This window comes from Lycorma delicatula, chromosome 8, assembly GCF_047948215.1.
Source record: "Lycorma delicatula isolate Av1 chromosome 8, ASM4794821v1, whole genome shotgun sequence".
Classification (NCBI taxonomy): Eukaryota; Metazoa; Arthropoda; class Insecta; order Hemiptera; family Fulgoridae; genus Lycorma; species Lycorma delicatula.
In genome coordinates, this window is record NC_134462.1 from 114,964,286 (window position 1) to 114,986,975 (window position 22,690).

Here is a 22,690-nt window from a genome sequence, read left to right on the forward strand (position 1 = left end):
TTTTAATACAGTTAAAAAAGCCTTAAAAAGCAGTTATACGTATTTCGGGCTTAAAAATTGGGAATTAGTTAAGAAAAAATTATGAAAACAGTGTTTTCTACGAAAAAGTAGAATAGTAACAGAAGATTCAGGAAAAAGATCAGCGAGAAATTTAAACAGTAGTCACAAGAACGGAGAGAGAGAACGCTAAGAAACGCATTATACATGGTCCACATTTGGTCGAAAAGGAAAAAAAATAAAATGAATTGAATAGTGAATAGCCTATTATTCTGCCACTACGGCAGAATAATATAAAAAGAAGATTCCGTAACTTCACTAATTACCTTTTCCAAAAACTAGTTTGAATTACAATTATATGCATACAAAACTATAAAATTGAATACCAGTATTTTTACATATATACAAACAATATTTAACCCTTCTTAAATAATAATTAAATTCATCCGTTAAAAAATAAAGACTACAGTTTAAAGTAAACAAAATAGAAAAGATAATAGATATTAATATGACACCGTTGCAATTCAGTAAGATATTCGTTTTTATAATAAACTAGCCGAGCTTTGCCCGGGTTTTCCTTCACCGCTTTCTCAAACATTGCTATAATTCATAAAAATTTTTTTTTTTTTTAAATTACGCTGAAGGTGATGCACGTCATAATAACCTCACTTAGGGTAGTCGATCACATTAAAATAGCAAATTAAAATGCTTTCAAGATTAAAAAAATCAGGTAACACATGATAACAACATAACTCTCTCATTCTCTCTCTCTCTCATAAAAAGTTCATTGTATGAGTTGGCAATTTATCACAACAAAAAGTAACAGAATACATTCTAGCCTTGAAAAAAATTTTACCCCCAAAAAGTAAATTATTTCATATTTTAATTACGATTAACTTAATAAAAATACTGCAACAAGACCGGTATAACAGATCTGAGGAGTAACGGTGGATTCCTGCCAATTAAAAAGAAAGTAGCAGAAAATGTAATAATGGGAGGAATCCAGAAAGGGACTAAAAGAAACCCTTTTAGTAAAGCTTACAGGTCCGTTTAACAATCGTCCTTTGTAATACTGCCTGCTGACACAGCTAAACAGATGTTGTTCCGTGAGAAGCGTTACCTGACAAGAGTAGGAATTTCATTGAAAAATGTAAGGGCTGATGATCATTCTCCCGTTCGAGTTTGGTCCGGCCCGGCAGGTAAAGATGATAGGAGTATAAATACTCCGGGGAAGACCATTTGACAGTCTGCAAGTCAAGTCTGCAAGAGAGTTCTGCTAGAGAGAATCCTGCGAGGGGTTATTATGTGATTCAGTGAAGGAGTGAAGTTTTACTGCGTACACAATCGACGCGATTAAGGTGATGTCACAAATAATTCCAGTGTGGACAGTATATGAATACTAGAAATGGTTCGGTGATTTACTGTTAGACTATAACTGAAAAAGATAACGTATTTAAATTTCATTCAAAAACTGTTATTTGTGAACAGCAAAGGTATTTACAGTGAAAGAACTTTATACTTGTCTTACCTACTGTACTATTGATGTTAATACAAGACCACTGATTATAAGTGTTACGATTATGGGTCTTACTCAATGTCTTTTATCAATGGGACTGAATTCTCGTTTTCAATACTTAACTACATGTGAATAAATCCTGACGATTACTTCAAATTCTGTTTTGTATGTAGTCAATGATTTTATTATTACTGACATTTATTATTATTATTATTGACATTTATTATTATTATTGTTGATTTTTTTTTTCTTTCCGTAGCGGAGGAAAAAGCTCTGCCAGCCACCGTCAGGCCCGTACTGACGCAGTGCGGGGCTCTCACCCGCTAAAAAACCTCCCCTTCTACCATGCAGGGGCCGGATCTAAGCCATATGGTATGTACAGCCCCTGCATGATCACCCAGGCACTCCACTATCCGAATCCATGTGACCGGAAGGCGTCCCCAGGGGGCGATCGACGAGCGACGACTCCGAGGAGCCCCCGCCGCCCACCCCCAGAAGCTGGCCTCCCTTGATCACTCATCATCGAACTCCAAGCCTCCATAAATTCGAATCAACTCATCCTGCCGTCGCCTCTCTTCATTGGCCTTCTCTCGTATCATTGATGCGATCGTAGTCGAGACACACTCCCACTCGTTGCCATTGCTGAGAATCACCTCGATTATATTGTTGGCCCCCTTCACACCCTGACCCTCGAGCACTACGCGGAAGTTGCGCCATCTAGGACATAAAAATATACATGCTTTGCTGTATCCAGTCCGCCGCAATCGTGACAGCGACTTGTAAGGCATCTGCCCATCCTGTACAGGTAATCTCGAAAACATCCATGTCCAGACAGGAACTGGGTGAATTCGTAGCTTGTATTACCATGCTTCCGCTCCACCCAGTTCCTGACGTCACGTATGAGCCCATAGGTCCACCTTCCTTTGTCTGAATCTCGCCATCTGTCACACCAAGCCATGTAGAGACCGTCAATTGCCTCCTTTCTGTCACCTCCATTCACTATTGCAGCTCTAATTTGCGCTTGTAAGTCTATGGGCAGTACTCCAGCTATAACCGAAGCCGCCTGGATTATTATTGTTGTTGTGGCTGTGATCGCTATTGTTATTATTTGTTTATTATTCTTATTGTCATTGTTATTATTCATTTATCCTTTTTTAATTATGTTTCTAAAACTAAAAAATTGTAATTATATAAGCATTTTCAATTGTCAATTTCTCAATATCCTGATTAAGCCTCGAACACGCGAAAATATTTTATTTGAATGTATTTTATGCATAATATGGAGACCCAGATTTTTTATTAATTCTAAAATACTCCTCTCAAATTTTATTGGCCAGAGAATTTTATGGTTTCAAAATGTAGGAATAAACGATTTAGGTTGTTCTTAGTATGTATATAAAAAATAAAATCAATCGATTTAGCAGTTTCCGACTTTGAATTTATTCTTTTTTTGAGGCCACGGGGAACATTTTTGAAATTTTGAATAGCCTAAAAACCAGTTGAGATCAAAATAGAACCAACTCGCGAATTTTCATCAAATTCGGTTGGTTGGTTCAAATGTGATACCCTAACAGAAAGATTTTTATTCTTACAGATATAGACAGATGAATTTTCAAATAATAAATAAATCCGACAGCTCACTAAAAACGTAATGTTTATTTATTCCAGTAACAATAAGCTGGAGTAAAATGACCAATAAGAGTTTCTAGATGTTAGATGAATTTTATGGAGTGTAAAAAATGCCAAGCCTAATCAGGATTCGAGCCCAGAATCTTAGAGATAAAAAGCAAGAGAACCAACGATTCCACTTTTGAGGTTAGTGAAAATATGAAGTTAATTTATTAGATTAGATTTAATAATCTTGCTTCATTTACTTTTGGAATTACAAATGTTTTAATTATAAATTCATCCTGTCGGTGAGTAAACCAAAATCGGTTTTGGCTTTTTGGATAAGTTCAAGATGTCGTTTCTTCTTTTAACACTTTAATAATAATAATAACAATAATATAATAATAATAATATAGTAATAATAATAATAATAATAATAATAATAATAATAATAATAATAATAATAATAATAATAATAATAATAATAATAATAATAATAAATTACTGGTGGAATGGCATGAATCTTTTGAGACTTCTACCACTGCAGGTGTTTGTTGGATGAGATGCTATGCATATGTAACATGTTTTATAATGCGCAATCTTTTATCATAAAAAGGGATGGTGCGTGGATTTGTTTGTTGTTTATACAACACAAAAATATTTTCATAGAAATAAAAATTTTATTTTGTCACGAAAGCATATTTTTCTACGTTTTTTTTTTTTAATAAATTAAAAATTTATTTTAGGCATATGCTTATTAAAACGTTACAAAGGTCATAGTCAAAATGAAATAAGGAATAATTAACAATATTTAGGTTAATTTAAATAAAAATATATGTCAGTAACCGAATAGATGTGACATTCATAAACAAAAATATTTATTTTTAATTATAACCGTTTTATTTTGCAATCTCTGATTCAGATGGAAACTGTGTATTGTTGAGAGTTAGAGTTAATACGGATTGTCTACATCGGAGGGGCTTTAGCCAGTCAATGGAAATTCAATTTCCTTGTTAAAGTTGACTGTCGTGTGTGGTCCCCTACTTCATTTATATCCAGGACTTGCCCACGGCTGTTGCTGACACCGGAGAAATCCTATGCCGGCACGGGAAATAGAACAACTCTTAGTTACTAACCCTCGGGATAAATGATGACTTGATGACAAAAACAATTACAAATCGTCACTTTTGACGATCGGCTTTCTTGGTTATATCAGCTTTCTTTTTTCATTCCTTCTTTCTGATGCATTTGTACTTTTGTACATCATTTTACGTTATAAAAAGAAAACAAAAGGATTTATCAGGTTTTATTTAAAATAGTAATACTTAATTACTTGACATCAGTTCAAAATAGAAATAGTAAATGATAATATTGTTAATTTTTATTTTATTTACTTTTTATTTTATTTTTTTTTGGTTGGCATCAATTTTGGTTTAAACACACTGAAAATTAAAATATGTGTAATAAGTACCAGAATTAAATTTGACTTGCAACTTCGATTTTCGTGTCGAATAATGTTTTAACAAGGTACCATCCGCTAGAATTCTATAAATTAAAACAATATTTAAAAATGCCTCCAACTTCGGTTAGTGAGGACTTCGCTTTCGCTGGACAATTACTTAGAAGAAAAATAATTAATAAGCTCTTAGTTTCAATAACTTTTTAGACTCGGTTCCGCATACTTTAGACTAATTTAATTACGTTTTCTTCCTTATAGAATCCCATTGCTCGCTGATTTTCTTATAAAAAATGTTGATAGATTTGTTATCTCTAAATTAGCTTTTTTTTTTTTTTTAAATGAGACCACAAATACTCTATGGTAGAGATTCTCAAACGTTTTAGCCCCACCACCCCAAAAATGTAAAATATACCTGTTCGACCGCACACTAAGAAACTGAAACGTCAGTTGTTATCATTTTCACTGAAACGACGCTTTTAAAAATTTAAATAAAGGCATCGTATGCGCGCTTCGCATTCGTAATTTATTTTTTTCCTCTTCGCTCGGCCCAAGCAGAGTGTTCCTTGACTCTAACGAGCCTCCCCACCCGCCTGCTCTATATCAGGTATGGTAGTCGGCTCGCCGGTTCGGATCTTTAGAGATTTCTTCTTTTGCCATGCTTCTAACAAAGAGGAGTAGTCCGGGCCCGACTAAGCCTTTCCCGAGGCCCTCCCTGGCGGCCGAAACTCGGTCTTTTCGATTTTTTTAAAAAATTCCTATCCCTTTATTTGTTTTTTCTATTCATCTCCTGATTTTCCATCGTATTTTCTGCATTCCCCTAGGCTTACTTTATAGTGATGAGAGCACGACGAGTTCAAACGGGATATTCTGGAAACGTTGTATAATCTCAGGGTTACTTTTGCTCGTCATACCCGTTAGGTTACATCATACGTCAAAATCGGTTTAGAATCACTTTTTATATTAAAAGTTTGTTGAACAGAGATAAGTGTGAATTCCTGCCTAACAACCAGTAAAACTTCTTATACCTCTTGTTTAACTCTTTAATTTTACTCTCACGGGATGTAATTAGTTTAACTCTTTTAGAATATTTTTTTTTATACATTTCCAAAACGGATTACTCAAAATCACGGAATTAAAAAAAATATATTCGCCTATCTAAATTCTACTTCTGTTAAATGTTGGCCTCAATTCAACAAATGTAGGGACATTTGTCGGATTTAACGTTGTAACAAATTGAATTATCTACAATTACCAACAATATATAATTAACAATTTAATTATAATTGAATTTAACATTGTATTGGTAGCGGCCTATACAATGTGAAATTTAGTATTGCAAACCAACTTACTCAATAAGCAACAGATTAGGTCAAAGTATTTATATGCATAAGATCTTAACATTATTAATTTTATTATCTTACAGGCCAAGCAGGTGACGTTTATATTTTATTAGCTTTTATCTAATATCATTAGGCAGATTTTATATTAAAGCGCATAATCTTACTTCGTTATAAGGAAAGCATACGTGGGATATTAATTTTTACTTCTTTGTACGAAGAAAAGGAAGAATTGTGATCGCGAAAAATTTCTGTTTTCAGATTTCAACAGAAATATCCATTTTGACCATCCCTGAATCCATTTTGACTAGTTTCGGCGTGACGTCTGTACGTACCTATGTATGTATATCGCAATAATTCAAAATCGATTAGCCGTAGGATGTTGAAATTTTGGATTTAGGACTTTTGGATTTAAATCCAAAAAATCGGGATTTTGGACATTTTTCTTATCTGCAGTAGCCCTCATTGAGATATTTTCAACGATATATCATAACTGGTATTTATTTTTATTGGTTCCAGAATTATAGCCAAATAAACTTTTAATTAATGAAATATTTGGATCTTATAAGGGGAAGACACATCGGTTCAAATGAGAATTAATCTCCTTTTTTCAATTTAAAATATGTTGATTTATTAATAATTATTAACCACTGATTTTAAAAAAAAATTACAATAGATAATAATTGAATAATAGCAATAAAATAAAATATGAAAAAACTCAGAAATTAAGAAATAAAATTTTATGTACTTATACAAATGTGTATACGTATGTAATTTAAGAGCCGCAAAGGAAATCATGTAATTCCACAACAGATTTGGTGATAAATCTGATTATTTAATATTAATTGAAGATTACAAATTAAATAAAATGTGAAGATAAATGTGAAGAATACAAAACAATTGGCTTAACTATCTACGCATCAAAAATCTTAACTAGAATTCTGTACAGAAGAATTGAGAGGAGACTGGAAGAAGTGTTAGGAGAAGACTAATTTGGTTTCAGGAAACGTATAGGGAAAGGGAAGCAATTTTAGGCCTCAGATTAATATTAGAAGGAAGATTAAAGGAAAACAAACCAACATACTTGGCATTTATAAACCTAGAAAAGGCATTCGATAACGTAGACTGGAATAAAATGTTCAGCAATTAAAAAAAATTAAAGTTCAAGTATAGAGATAGAAGACTGATTTCTAACATTTACAGGAACCAAACAGCAACAGTAATATAACTGAAGAACATAAGAAAGAAGCCGTAATAAGAAAGGGAGTCCGACAAGGATGTTCTCTATCCCCATTATTTTTTTTAATTTTTTAATCTTTATGTAGAATTAGCAGTTAATGATGTTAAAGAACAATTTACATCCGGAGTAACAGTTCAAGGTGAAAAAATAAAGATGCTACGATTTTCTGATGATGTAGTAATTCTAGCTGAAAGTAAAAAGGATTTAGAAGAAACAATGGACGGCATGGATTATGTCCTACCCAAAACATACCGTATGAAAATAAACAAGAACAAAACAAAAGTAATGAAATGTAGTAGAAATAATGAAGATGGACCACTGAATGTGAAAATAGGAAGAGAAAAATTATGGAGGTAGAAGAATTTTGTTAATTGGGAAGTAGAATTACTAAAGATGGACGAAGAAAGAGCGATGTAAAATGCCGAATAGCACAGGCGATCGAGCTTTCAGTCAGAGATATAATTTGTTTACATCAAAAATTAATTTAAATGTCAGGAAAAGATTTTTGAAAGTATATGTTTGGAGCATAGCTCCAAATATAGAAGTGAAACTTGGAGGATCGGAATACCTGAGAAGAAAAGATTAGAAGCTTTTGAAATGTGGTGGATAAAGTGACAAATGAAGAGGTATTGCAGTAAATCGATGAAGAAAAAAGCATTTAGAAAAATATAGTTAAAAGAAGAGACAGACTTATAGGCCACATATTAAGGCATCCTGGAATAGTATCCTGGTCAGGTAGAAGGAAAAAATTGTGCAAGCAGGCAACATTTGGAATATGTAAAACAAATTAGGGATGTAGGATGTAGGGGGTATACCGAAATGAAACTAATAGCACTAGATAGGGAATCTTGGAGAACTGCATCAAACCATTCAAACAACTGAAGAATAAAAAAATAAATAAAATCGTATTATTTTTATTTATGCATTTGTTTCAGTCTACTTGACAATAAATATCGCTATAAAATTTTGTAACCTTCTCCCGGTTCGTTTTTGTTTTCATTTTGTTGATGGTTACATCATAATAATTTTAAAAAATTTAGTATTACATAAATATAAGACTACCCTAATATTTCAAGTAAGATTGTTGAATTAATAATCGTATAAATATTTGATTTTAATAAAAACTAATAATTTATCAATTATGTTACTGAACACTTTATTAAAGAATTGGATGATCGTATCTCACTTTCAAACTAAATAAGTTTAAATGAAGTGCAGCAAGAATGTGTATATGTAATTTATTAAGCGTATAAGGAGGTCAGGTGGTGTCCACATCAGATGTTTATGTTCGGTAAACATTGGTACAATCGATGCTCTCATTACTTAATTGGATATCACCAAAACATTTACAAACACTCATTACAAAATATGCCGTTTTCTAAAATTGTTTCCCGTTTTCTATTTAATAACTGATTTGATCAGATTTAAGTAATAATATCAAAGTTATTAATATTTAAAAACCCTATGGAGGTTTTGAAATAAAAATCTGTCGTAAGTGAAGCCGGGAAGGGTATGCAACCGTTTGACCGGCTTTTTTTGGTAGATGATACGAAATTTTTGGTGGATTTTTTAGTGTATTATTCAGAGATCATATAATATTTGTTATGACTCTTCTATACTTGTATGTTTTTTTACAAAACTTTAATTAAAAAAATATTAATTTAGCAGCAATATTTATTGATCAATATTAACATTATTTGGTCGCAGAAATATGTATATAAATCAAAAATATCCTCAATTTTCAATAATACTAAAATGAAAACTACGAATACAAAATATATTTTGATATATATATATATATATATATATATAGTATGATATATATATATATATATATATATATATATATATATCATACCGTCCTTTAAAATAAATGTATGTCATAACATTTAGTTTTACTTAAATTCAATCTTTACAAAAAACAAAAAAAATATAAATGCAGCCATAAAGTTTTCTCATAACTAAAATTTTCGAAGGTGATACTTTAATCTAGATATTATCAGAAAGAAATTATACGATAATAATTAATGAAGTTTAATCATAATTACCTTTATTTATTTATTTACGGATAATGATTTTTATTACACAAAATTTCAATTAAACTAAAAACTACGAATTCTGGGAAAAAATCATTACCACTAAGCGAATAAAACATACCGACGTGTTTCCAGAAAGGAAACATTCATAAAAACTCAAATACAAAACATATTTCAAAAAAACAACTTTTTTAGCATTGACGAATCATCAAAACATATAAATAAATCCCAATTGTGTAAATACAAATGGAATTTTTTATTAAAAAGAAAGAAAAAAATAAATAACCCAATGACTCGAACATATAAATATTCATGTATGATATTTTCAGAACTGTCACAAACTTAACTTCAAAACAGATAACCATGTAGTACATGTCATCAATCATTCTACGAATAATGAATTCAGGAAGTCGCATGTCAGTTTTTACAGATTTAGAAAGCTGGTATCTTAAGTAAACTTAGTAAGAGTAAGTAAAAGAGCGTTCAACTACAAGAAAAGGAAAATGTAGGTGTGTGATAAAATTTCATGTTATATAATAATAATATTAACAGATAAATAAACAGCTTAAAACAACCTGCATCGTAGCAGCAAAGTATAATACACTACTTTCTTTGTTAAAATTGTTAAAACTAAATATTAAGTGAATATAATTAATTTTAATATAATTATATAATTACAAATAATATAAGACTATCATACTAGAAAATAACTTCTTTAAAACTTTAAAAACTTCTTTATTCAATATTTCTTATAAAATTTAAAAAAAGGAATGATTTTTTAAAACTTTTTTCTATAGTAAACTTCTCGTATCACAGACACTGGTACGTATGACTTTTATTGAAAGTCATACGGCTAGTCATCGGAGATAGTGGTATACGATAGTATAATAATTTTTCCCGTAGTTTGCGAGATAAATTGCCTGGAATATAAATATTCCAGGAATATTGTATGGCCTTCAAAAACGTGTAACTCTTATCACATTATTACTTGTATAACAAACACTATCTGTGATGGTTAGCAATATGACCTTCAAAAAAGTAGGTCATATGTGTGACTACATATTCCAAAGTAAAATTTTTGATCTTTTCATTGATAGAGTCAAATGGAATACCTATTGTATTCCATTTGAAAAAAAATTGTGTTTACCATGAAATAACGGTCAAGTTCAAGGTCAAATCCAAGGTCACTATGAGGTGTCCTCCTCCGATCTGAGTAACGTTTATTTAGATCATTTTTACTTCCTTGTACGAGTAAGGTAAGTTTTGTGGTCGCAAAAAATTTCGGTTTTCAGATTTCAACGGAACTATCCATTTTGACTAGTTTCGGTGTGATGTATGTATGTACATATGTTTCTTCCATAACTAAAAAAACGGTAAGTCGTAGGATGTTGAAATTTTGGATTTAGAACTGTCGTAATGTCTACTTGGGCACCTCCCTTTCTGATTGCAATCAACTGAACAAACAGTGTCAAAAAAAGCCCATAATCAAAAAAACATTTGGATTTTGGACCGTTTCTTAACTGCAGTAGTCAGCCCTCATTGAGAGATTTTCAACGATATTCATAAGTGGTACTTATTTTCGTTTGTTCTACAGTTACAAAAATTTTTAATTAATGATATATTTGGATCTTATAAGCACATCTTTCGAATCAGACTTCATCTCTTTTTTTTAACTTTGTTTTTTTTTAATTTAAATATATTGATTTATTAATAATTATAAACCTTTCGTTGTAAAAAACGTTTTACGATGAATAATAATTCAAAAGAATAAATATTAGAAGGTTTTAATGAAATAAAACTTTATGTACTTTTAAATTTATAATAATGGGTAAATGTAATTTAATAAGCGTACAAGGAAGTCATGTGGTGAACACACAATATTTTTTCAATAAGCGCGGGAGACTTTGTATCCCAACGTTCGAGATATCGATTGTAAATCGACTATTGAGTCAAGAATTGGAGTGAAGATGTGGACAATTTTAACAATATACTTTTCAGTGTTTACTCTTTGTAATTGTTCATTATGTTCTAATAAATTAAATATTGATGCATAATTTGAAAACGCGTGTGTTTATTCAATTACAGACGTAGCATACTCGTACTGCTCTCAGGTCGCAAATTGATACCAAGCCTGTGATAAAATACCTTAGTATATGGATAGACACGAGTTTCAGCTTTCAGCTTTGGCATCCACATGCAAAAAGTCTCAGAGAAGGCGGACAGCGGTGTCACGAGCGGTGTGTAGGCTGCTCCCAAATAAAGGGGGTCCCAGACAGAAACGTACAGCACTGTTGACCATTATAACAACATCAATACTATTGTACGCTGACCCAGTTTGGGCAGAGGCGCTGGATACTGCGATAAATAACAAGAGGTTATCAGCGGTGCACAGGCGTTCCTACATCAAGTTTTGTTCGGCTCTCAGGACAGTTTCCAAGGATGCGGCTGAAGTTCTGGCAGACCAGATCCTATTCGACTTCCTAGCTGATGCGAGGAAAAACTCCTGCGAAGTAGGCGGGTCATCCTAAGAACGATGCCATGAGGCTTCACGAGTCAGGGCAGCGTAGATTGAAGTATGGCACAGACCCTAGTAAAGGACCCTGGACTCCCCAACTAATCAGAGATATTACCAAATGGATATCAAGGAGGTATGGCGACATGAGCTATGCCCTGAGCCAGTTATTATCAGGGCATGGGGTTTCAGGACTTACTTATTCATATTTGGACTGGATTATTCAAATTTTTACCCCGGTTGTGAGAACATCAAGGAAACGGCTACCATGTTTCTTTTGAATGCCCGAGATTCATCTCAGAGAGGAACACACTGGCGATCAAGCTAAAAATAGACAGATTGCTTCCTCCTGAGGATCTCGAAGAGATGGTCTCTTCGGTCGAGAGCTGGCAAGCAGTGTTGGGCTAGGCCAGTACTATAATGTCGAAACTACGAGCTCAAGAAGACGCTTGGAAGGGAAGAGCGACGGTGACGCCTTAACGCTAAGGCCTTTTTTTACTTATCTAACCATTCCGGGAGAAACCGGCATCTGCCATTTGTCATTACCACCTAGTTACCCCGTAGTGACGTAGCAACAGATTGCCACCCTATCTTGACCCCCACCTGGGGCCCCCATCGGACTTTCACCTGGTTCACTGGAACCTTCCGACTCCCTGAGGCGCTAAGGTCTGGGGACAGGGTGCCTGCGGAGCTTCTGGACGGTCCCGGGACTCTGGGATCGTCCCGGAATTATGAAGTAGTCAGCACTCCTGGTGACAACTCCAGTGGTGGCAGCCGTAGATATTCACAATGAGAAGCCGCTCCACTCACGATGTAATCCCTTGCGGCGGTTCTCAGAAGGTGGATGGCAGGGTGGTGATTTAGTCGGTATGCACAGGCACACATACGCACTAAGTAATATCAAGCGGACCTGTTGTGAATCCGACACGCTCTAACGGAGTAACTGTAATAGAATTCACCATCTCAAAAAAAAAAGTAATTATAGAAATAAACTAACACCTTTAATAATTAAATGAATAACCTTACCCGTCCCTAAGAATTGCGTAGCATACCGAAGCATCCAATTGATTAACTATTGGTGATACACAGTTGAGTTTATTGGTTGTTAAATTAACAACCAACAAAAACTATCACGCAAATGCCAAACATAAGACTAATATAAAGTAATCTGATCACAGATGCTGATTTCAATAAATTCCTTACAATTAATCAATTTATCATATATTTTACTTTAATTTTATCAAAGTTAAGAGTGATTGTTATTTATTCAAAAGAATGAAATTAATTTAAATTAAGATATGTTGCAGCGTAATATAATATAAACTGTGGAAACACAAACTTTCTTTTTTTAATAGATGTAAGTTGCCAAAAGTTTAGCTCCATTAAGTTCATTTTATTACCTTATAACTACGTTTAGAAGCTAACCGGCCCGTACATCCATAGGCTGTACGAGTAATATCTTATATAATATGCGTATAATTTTATGGTATATTAAATATTTGATAAATAGCTGTGTAATTTATGTTATATTTTTCATTAATTTATTACCCGATTTATTTTTTATTTCTTTGTCTTATAATTCTTTTTTTACAAACACGTTTGTCTTTACATGGAAATCTACTATTTAAAAAAAAAATTGGGTAATTCTTCCATTTCAAAGCTTCATTAAATAAAGATGTTTAAACCAAAACAGGTTTGGTAGTTTATATTGAGTAGCAAAGAACGGGCCTTTATTCAATAATTTTTGATAAACAATACGTCTAGTGCAAACTTTTTTATAGAAAACAAATGTACTGTTGCAACGTAATTTTTTTATATGAGCTAATGTTAGAATAGATCAGTTTTACATTCTTTGGGCTAAATACTATAAATATAAAAAATTATATTTATTGTCATTTGACGTTTATATAATATCATTAAAATTGTTTTAAATAGACGGCCGATTAAATATTTTTTTTAATAAATTCTCTTTTGAATGCGATTTCCGAGTAGAGTAAAATTCATTGACTATACGTGTATCGTAGTAGTTGTTCGAGCTTCAGAAAGATATATTATTCTTAAAATTTAAACTGTAATATTATTTTGCATTTTTCATTTTTAGTATTTTTTTTTTCAAAATAAAAGTAATTTTTATTAAAAGAAAGCTGACAACACAGTTGCAGAACTTTCCCATCACACCGTTTATTTCTAATGGACAGCTAACACACACAATTTAAATTATTTATCATGCTATTTAAATGTATATTTTTTGTTTAGTAATTCAATGATTCATTTGAAACTAAAACGCGCGCGCATACCGTATTTCATTCGCGTGGGAGTGGTTACTATAAATACTTTTTTACACATAAAATATAATTTATTTATTTAATTCTACCGTTCATATGTTACAACATAGCAACATGTTGGTCTAGTGGTGAACTCGTCTTCGCAAATCAGCTATTTCGAAGTCGAGAGTTCTAAGTTTCAAATTCTAGTAAAGGCAGATAATTTTTATATGGATTTAAATATTAGATCGTGGTTACCGGTGTTCTTTGTTGGTCGAATTTCATTTAACTACACATCTCAGGAACGGTCGACCTGAGATCGTATAAGACATTCATACATATCATCCTCATTCATCCTCTGAAGTAATTCCTTTCAGTGATTTCGGAGGCTAAACAAAAAAAGAGAGAGTGACGACTACAGCTGCTGTACGTTAGTGCTACGCTACTGCTCCTTGTGCTGAGAGGAGCTACTAATGGTGTATTATACCCACTTATCCGCTAGTTTATTTAGATCATTTTTTGGGGTGGGGATCAATTTTTAAAAAACTTTTATGTCACCCTTTGACCTTTATGTGGAAAATTTAATGGCATCAATGCCCCACTTTCAGAAGTAATCTGACCAAGTTTGGTGAAATGTAGTTCTGGAGATATAAGGTGATTTAGACTGCGACATCGACCATGTACATGTACATACGAACAACCAGACAAAACGTAAAGATCCGGTGAAAACCGCATATACTTAAATTTGAATGATTACAATATTTTTCCTTGTAAAGCTGAGTTCTGCTATAGCGCTAGACGGGAAAGTAAAAAATTGAATACATGTAAAATATTCAGTTACATATAATTACTGTTTTTAAGAATACCTATTTTCAAAAACAATATGATTTGAAAACTTCATAAATAATTTTTAACGTTACTAATCATTAAATGATTCACTTATTTTTTTAAGCGGTTAAAAGTGACTCTTAACACAATTTATGGGTTTGTAAAATCGTTTGATTTATTCCATTTATTTGTTCAATTTTCTTAGCAACTAATATTAACAATAAAAAAGCGGCTAACTTAAAATGCATAAAAAAAAAAATTAAGAAATAACTTCAACCAACTACCAACTAACTACACACCACATTTAACACTTTCCTTAGCATCTCTTTTCTTCTTTTTCAGCCAGTATTTGTAAGTCTCTTACTGATATTTTTCGTAAATTCTTCTGTTTTTATACTTTTTATGTTTTGCAACTCCTGCTTTGTAAAAAATACCTTTCGAGATTTATTTTAATTTTTTCTTGATTTATTTCGGCTTTTGTAAGCCCGGAATATTTATTTAAGTTATTCTTCACCTTTTCAAAGTATATACGGTTTTAATTTTTCTAGGTAAAATAGTAGGATTTTCATTGATAATTTTATAATCATTCGTCCTATAAGGCCTATAAGAGAAACAATCTTATTTATTTCACGCTTTATTTCTGTTGGTTTTTTTTAAATCTCTGAAATAACATTTTATACGAGTTGGAGTTTAAGTGTGTCATCCTTTATAGAACCAAAACTCTTCCTAAAAAAATTTATTTTCTATCTTTTGAATTTCTTTTAAAAGGCCCTGTGAATAATTTTTAAGTAACTTGCAGCATACAGTACTATAAGCAAAAATCGTCGTTTTCAAATGCTTAAATATTGTATTTTTAGAATAAATCTTTGTCGGATATATTTTGTAGACAATAGACCAATTCCATTTCTCCCCTATTTCTTGGACCATGTTTCTTGGCCGTTCCATCCTCTGATTTCTCCTAGTTATGTAAATTGTTTTACTTTTTGATTTTTGCATATTTTTTTTAAAAATCGGCACATTCTTGAGTTATTTGTCATATATTGGGTTTCTTCAAGATATATTGTTAGGCCTGTTCTTTCTGTTGTCTCTTATAGTGTGTTTATTTGTTCTGTACTATTTGAAATCGCGCAACAAGATAATGAAATCATAATAAAAGGTAAATAATAATAACTATTTTTATAACACTCTTTCTATGTTAATTTTGAAGGGAGAACTATTTTTCTCTTCACATTTGTTTCTCCTGGATAGATACGATTGAAGAGTATAAATGAGAGCAGTTTTTATCTGTTTATCCCTGAGCAGTTTATCCCTGTTTATGAGAGTCTTTATGAGAGCAGTTTATCCCTGTTTTTGGAGAAAAATGATAAATTTTAGCTAAAAATTTAACTTTAAATGTTGTAATTTTTTTAGTAATTCTCTGATTATATTTCTGGTCCTATCATTTACGTCGAATTCTTTTAGAGTTTTTTAACAAGGAATTGAAATTAATATTTTTTCCTGCCAGAGAAAACAATCACAAATATATTTTTTTTAAATCTGTACTTAGGTTAACATTTCCGTCACAACTTAATGATTTTAAATTATACTCAATACAAAGAAATTACTTGCCAGTTTTTGCTTATAAGGTTTTTCTATCTTAGTTTATAAGATCTAGCTAATAAAACTAAAAATTACCGAGGTTAACGATTTAAAAATTCAAAACGACCAACCTATTTAAATATAAATATACTATCATTATCATCTGTTTATTTAAAATAATTAGCAGAAAACCTTGACTGAGTCCTCCAGCTTTAACGCTGGACCGATTTCACAGATTTTTTTTTTAAAACTAAAGCTTATGATATGTCATCAACGGTCGCCGCCCTTCTGCCTCTCATTTTTGTGAGAAATTGCCTAAATAAATCTGATGCACTATTACATAATTCTTTAAAACCAAATATATCAATAAGCAGTTTCAATACTGAATTAATAAATTATACAAAAATCTAGTCTACTTTAAAACGAAATTCTCCCGCCTCCGACCAGCTCTCACCCCAACTAGCCACCGCCCCACGATCGAAAAAGGAGACGAAAAGTCTCACGAAGCGAGATCCACCGCTAGCGCTGTCAAGTAGTTTTTTTTGCGAGAGAATATCGGTGTATATAAATTACTATTAACGAATTTTAACTCGTTCCTGAGTTGTAAACTAGCACAAGAAGATAGGCAGATGGATAACGAAGCGCTTGGATGTTTGTTAATTTTGAACTTCGTTTACTTTGACTCATGCCTTGAATCAGATTAGAAGTCTGAGCACTTCACAAGGGATACTCTCTGTAAACACACACACACACACACACACACACAAAATATGCACAGAGAGAAAGAGAGGGAGTGTGTGTGTGTGTGTGTGTGTGTGTGCGTGTGTGCGTGCGTGTGCGCGTGCGTGCGTGTATTGCCGAAAAAAATTTTCAATCTAAAAAAACGACTAACCTTGTACGTATGTGACAATATTAAATGTAATATTTGATATGTTTTATTTGTATTGTAAGCATGGATAAAACAAAATCATATTTGTGATTTTGTTAAGTAAATGGGAAATAAGTGTTACTGATGAATAACGCGGACAAAGATGAATGACTCGACAAAATTTTTATACTTGGAAATCGGTCTTTATGACCGACCTCAACATCCCCTTAGACCTTCCACCTCAATAGAGATAATATTCTCTATTGAAAAGACTTGCTCAAAAAAAAAAATCTTTCTTTACAAAATAAAGCGGTCATTGTAAAAATGTCAGCAGAAGTGTGATGCATTACTAGTATCTCGGTGAGGAAGCAAAATCCTTTTTTCATCCTTGAAAAGGATTCTGTCTGCTCTTTCTCTATTCATATTCAACCATTTTGTATCTTATTTTAAGGTAGTTAAGGGTGAAATTTTCCGATGGATTTAATAGTATTATCAGAGATTCGTATATCCTGCCCGTATAAAATTCTCCAGTAAAATAATTTACAGTTGTAACTCTCTCGCTCGTATAATTTAACTTATAGCATATTTAAACAGTTGTTAAAATATAGATTGTTAGAATATATTTTTAGATTATCCATCATCTATTTTCAAAAAGGTTTACAAGTAAAACACAAATTAAAATAAAGTTAAAAGTAGATAAACACAACCATAACTTCAGAAGGTATGATTGTGTTTTAGTTTTATTTTATTATTTTTCAGTAAAAAAAAGAGAAAAAACTTATTTCAATTTCAGTTGAATATTTATTAAATTCGAATTGGTTAAAATATATACTACTTATTTGCTAATATGATTGATTTTATAAATGGATCATAATATACACTGTAGCTTCAGGTTTTGCAGTAATAATTTTGTTTAAATCCACATAGTTTTTTCTCGAAGATTTATTAAAATAAAAATTGGAAGATTATTACGACTTTATTCGAAAGTTTAACAAAAAAAATTATTTTTAAGCTTTATTTATTACTTACTTCTTATATCGAAAAAGAAAAGTATATGTACGTATAATAAATATCAATTTATCCTTATGCTTATTTATACGTATTTATATTTATTGAAAAGAATAGTCATTTATTCTTAAAAACAAAACCATCTACTTCAATTACATTAAACAACAGAAATGGTTTTTGTAGTAGTTCAATTCAGTAGTTCGGCTTAACAAGAAAGGTATTATATTTCCATTTCCAGTTTTAATAAATTTAGGAAACATTTAAAAACTTTTTCCAACAAATTAAACAAGACTAAGGTCTCAGCTGAGTCCAAATCTATGAGAATATCCACCGATGGACAAGTATAGGAACAATTTACATCTGTAAATACCTGGGAACAAATATTAGTCAGGATGGTAGGATAGAGGCAGAAGTTGGTCATGAAATTACTGCTGATGGCTTGTTCTATTGTTTTTATCCCGGGACTACTTGAATATATGGCAGGTGTGGCAAGTAAAATAGATGTCTTTAATTCCACATACGTTCCTACTTTATTATATTTCCGTGAGATTTGGACCGTATCAGCGAGGAGCAGAAGTAAACTGCTTGCCCAGGAAATGAGATATCTCACTGTCGGGAAAAAATTTATCAGATTGGGTTAAAAAAGTAACAAAGGAGCGACCATAAATACGAAACCTATTATCCAGAAAGCAGAAGAAGCTCAATTAATATGGCTGGAACATGCTTGAGAATAAGTGAAGATAGACAGCTCAGCAGAGTGTGAGGATACAGACAGAAGGAAAAAGAGGTCGGGGTAGGTGGGAACGGAGCAAACGGTAAGAGGATGAGATTAATTTTAAATAACTTGGTGGGAAGTGGTGAAACTAGTAGAGGACTGGATTCAAGTGAGGCTGGAGTCCGAAAAGCATGGAGATCTTCCGTAACCTCGACTCCTGGAAGTAGAAGAAGACACAAATAAGAAGAAAATTAAAAGATTTTCTTTTACGGGAAACAATATTAATCTGTCCATGATTTTTAAATAATTCGAATTAAATAATTTAAAAAACCCTTTAATTTTTGCATAGTCAAGTGTATATAAATATACTGTAGTATAATTTTCATTAACGCCAACTGTATTGTTAATCTTTCCTTATAATTATGAATTATTCACATATTTATCCTTAAAATATTTTCATGTCTTAAAAGTTTTGAAAAAAGTTTATAAATTTCAATATAGCTTCATCATAGGATCAGAAATAAGGACGAAATCTTTTACTGAATGTAAGACGAAAACAACAGAGCTACAGAAACTTTGTTTATAAAAAGGAGTTAATTTTCATTCATGGTCATCACATTTCCCGAAATTATTTTCATGTCTTTTAAAACGATTTAATCACTTTTTACTGATAATCTTTTTTCAAACGTTTTTGGGCTTATAGAGTACTAATATTGACAAATATAAAAATCGGGAGGAAGTCGTTTTCTCATATGCTGTATTTTATTCATTCGTACGGAAGATCGATCTCTCTTTAAGATACTTTTTCTTTTTACGCCCTCCCACTTTTTCGCATTTTGTCACATAAAAAATACTTAATATAGCGTGTTTTATACCAATTGATGAATAAAACATTAGAGAAAACACACTAACATGCTGTTTTATACAGGTTATTTTAAACTAATCAACATATTAAAATATTTCACACATTAACATATTAGTCGAGGTTAGCAAGCGAAGCGAGCGTAGGTTAATGTCAAGTGAAGCTATAACGGATTGGAAAACGTACCTTAGAGAGGCGTGTGTGCTGATCATTTGTTAAAAGACCCAAAAAAGGTAGTTGGTCCAGGAATGACGTAGAAATAGACGAGTGCTCATTTTTAAAAAGAAAGTATAATAGAGGCAGAATTCTTCCAAATCAGTGGGTATTTAGAGGTATATGCAAAGAAAGTATAAATATAAATAATAAATATAATAATAAAATAATAATAATAATTAATTATATAATAATATTAATATTACTTTTTTTGTTTGTTTAAGCTCCAGGATCACCGTTAGGTATTACTTCAGATGATGAGATGAATGACAAGTAGCATGTAAAAATGCCATGCCTGACCGGGATTCGAACCCGAGACCTTCGGATGAAAGGCCAAGACGCTACCACTCTAGCCACGGAGGCCGGCAATAATAATATTACTTAAAACACCAAAATATTACCGTTAATTAGTCAAGTCAGTTTGGTTAGATTACATTTATATAGGTTTCAATTAACCACACATCTCAGCAATGGTCGAACCGAGACTGTACAAGACTACACTTCACTTACACACATACATATCATCCTCATTCATCCTCTGAAGTAATACCTGAACCGTAATTCCCGGAGATTAAACAGGAAAAAAATATTACATTTATAATTAAGCAAAATACTTATATTTTTAATATGTTAATATGGAGAAAGTCTATAATGACCGGTATAAAACCCCATGTTAATGTGTTTTCTCTAATGTATTATCGGGTTAATTTTATTGATTTAGAGGGTTACTGCAATATTTATCTAATGTTTTATTCATTAATTATTATAAAAAATGCTACATTAAGTAATTTTTATGTGAAAAAATGAGAAAAAAGTGGGGGGCGTAAGATGAAAAAATTATGCACTTCATTAATTATACACTGATTTCGTTTATATATTACCTTTTCATCGTTACATATCTAACAATTTCTTATAATTATTACTTTAATTTATTGAAACGGACTATAACTCATTATTAATTAAAAATTTATGTTTTTTTGGCTCTGCTCTGAACAAGCCTTTTCTGGTATCAGTCAGTACCAAGCAAATTATGAAGTAGGTCATTTTATTACCATTAAGGTACCACACCTGATAGCTAACTGCCAGGAACCTAAGAAATGTCTTACATGTAATAGTCAAGAACACAGAACAGGGACTTGGCTGTGTATTAAAAACCAGAATGCTTAGAATACTGCAGGCTAACGTCAACAGGAGTACGCTGCCTCACAATCTAGTCTCCAGAATAGTTGCGGAAAAGAATGCTGACTTTTTGGTTATCACCGAGCCGAATGTCTATGAGGCTGGAAGATCCGGATGGCAGACAGACACGGAGGGAGACGTAGCTTTTAAGTATATCAGCCACAGAATTGGATGGAGACTAAGTTACAGAGGCAAGGACATAGTGGCGGTAGAGACGTCTATAGCATTAATTGTGGGCGTATATATATCACGCATATGTTGATTGTAGAGTATTTAACAGTTCACTTGATGTGCTGCAAAATGTAGTTAACAACACAGATAAAAAGATTATTATGCTTTGTGATTTCAACAGCAGATTGGTGGCTACCGGCGGTCGACGCATGAATAAAAGAGGAGAATTGTTAACTGAACTTATGGAGACCGTTGGTTGCCATTGCATAAATGATGATACACCAACCTTTGAGGCCAGGGGTCACACCTCCATTCTTGACCTCGAAATTTTGGATAACAGATGGAGGAGCCAACAGTGGAACTGGGAGATCCTCCAGCAGGACATAGCAAGCGATCATTATGCCACGATGTTGATTCTAGAGGACATTAGTTTCAAGAATAATGATCAAACTCCTGTACTTAGATTTTCCGTTGATCAAATAGACGTGATAGCCAACAGAGTGGCTGCCAGACTGTCAACGATGGAGAACTTTGCATCAGAAGCATTGTCTAACATTATCAAGCAGGAAATGGACAGGGAGTCACGTAATGGAGTCAAAAAGCATATGGTTTATTGGTGGACAAGAGAGATAGCGTACCTGAGGCAGACGTTACAAGCTAAAAGACTCATCAAAGAAAGACTTAGACTAGTAGGTGGGCAGAGGTATCAGGAAGCATCCATTATATACATTGATGCTAGAAGAGCCCTTAATAGAACAATAAGGAGAGAAAAAAGAGAACATTGGGCTAGGTTATGTGCTGATTTAGATAACGATCCATGGGGGATGGCCTACAAAATTATTACTAAAAGGTTTGGAAGATGTCTCCCCGTTCTTACAAAAGAATGTGCCGAAGCACAAATACCGTCTTTTTCCTCGCATGACGGTTGAGGAGAGTATCCCTACTGAGTGTGACAGTAGATGATTTGCCTTCAGTGAGCTGCAATGTGCTGGGGGCAAGCTGGCGCCGTTAAGAAAAGTCCAGGACCGGACAAGATTCCAGCAGCAATCATCAAGAGCCTTCTTAAAAAAGCGCCATGGGAAATGCTTAAGGTGGCCAGCCACGGGCTTATTAATAAATCTTTCCCGGAGTGTTGGAAGGAGGCTAGGGTTGTCTTCTTGCCCAAGAACACAGGTAATGGGGGACAACCGACCTTCAGACCTTTGAGCCTTCTCAACACGATGGGGAAGGTTGTCGAAAAAATGCTGGCTCGCCGCATTGTGCAGGAGGTGGAAGAGGGTGCTGGAATTCGTGCAAATC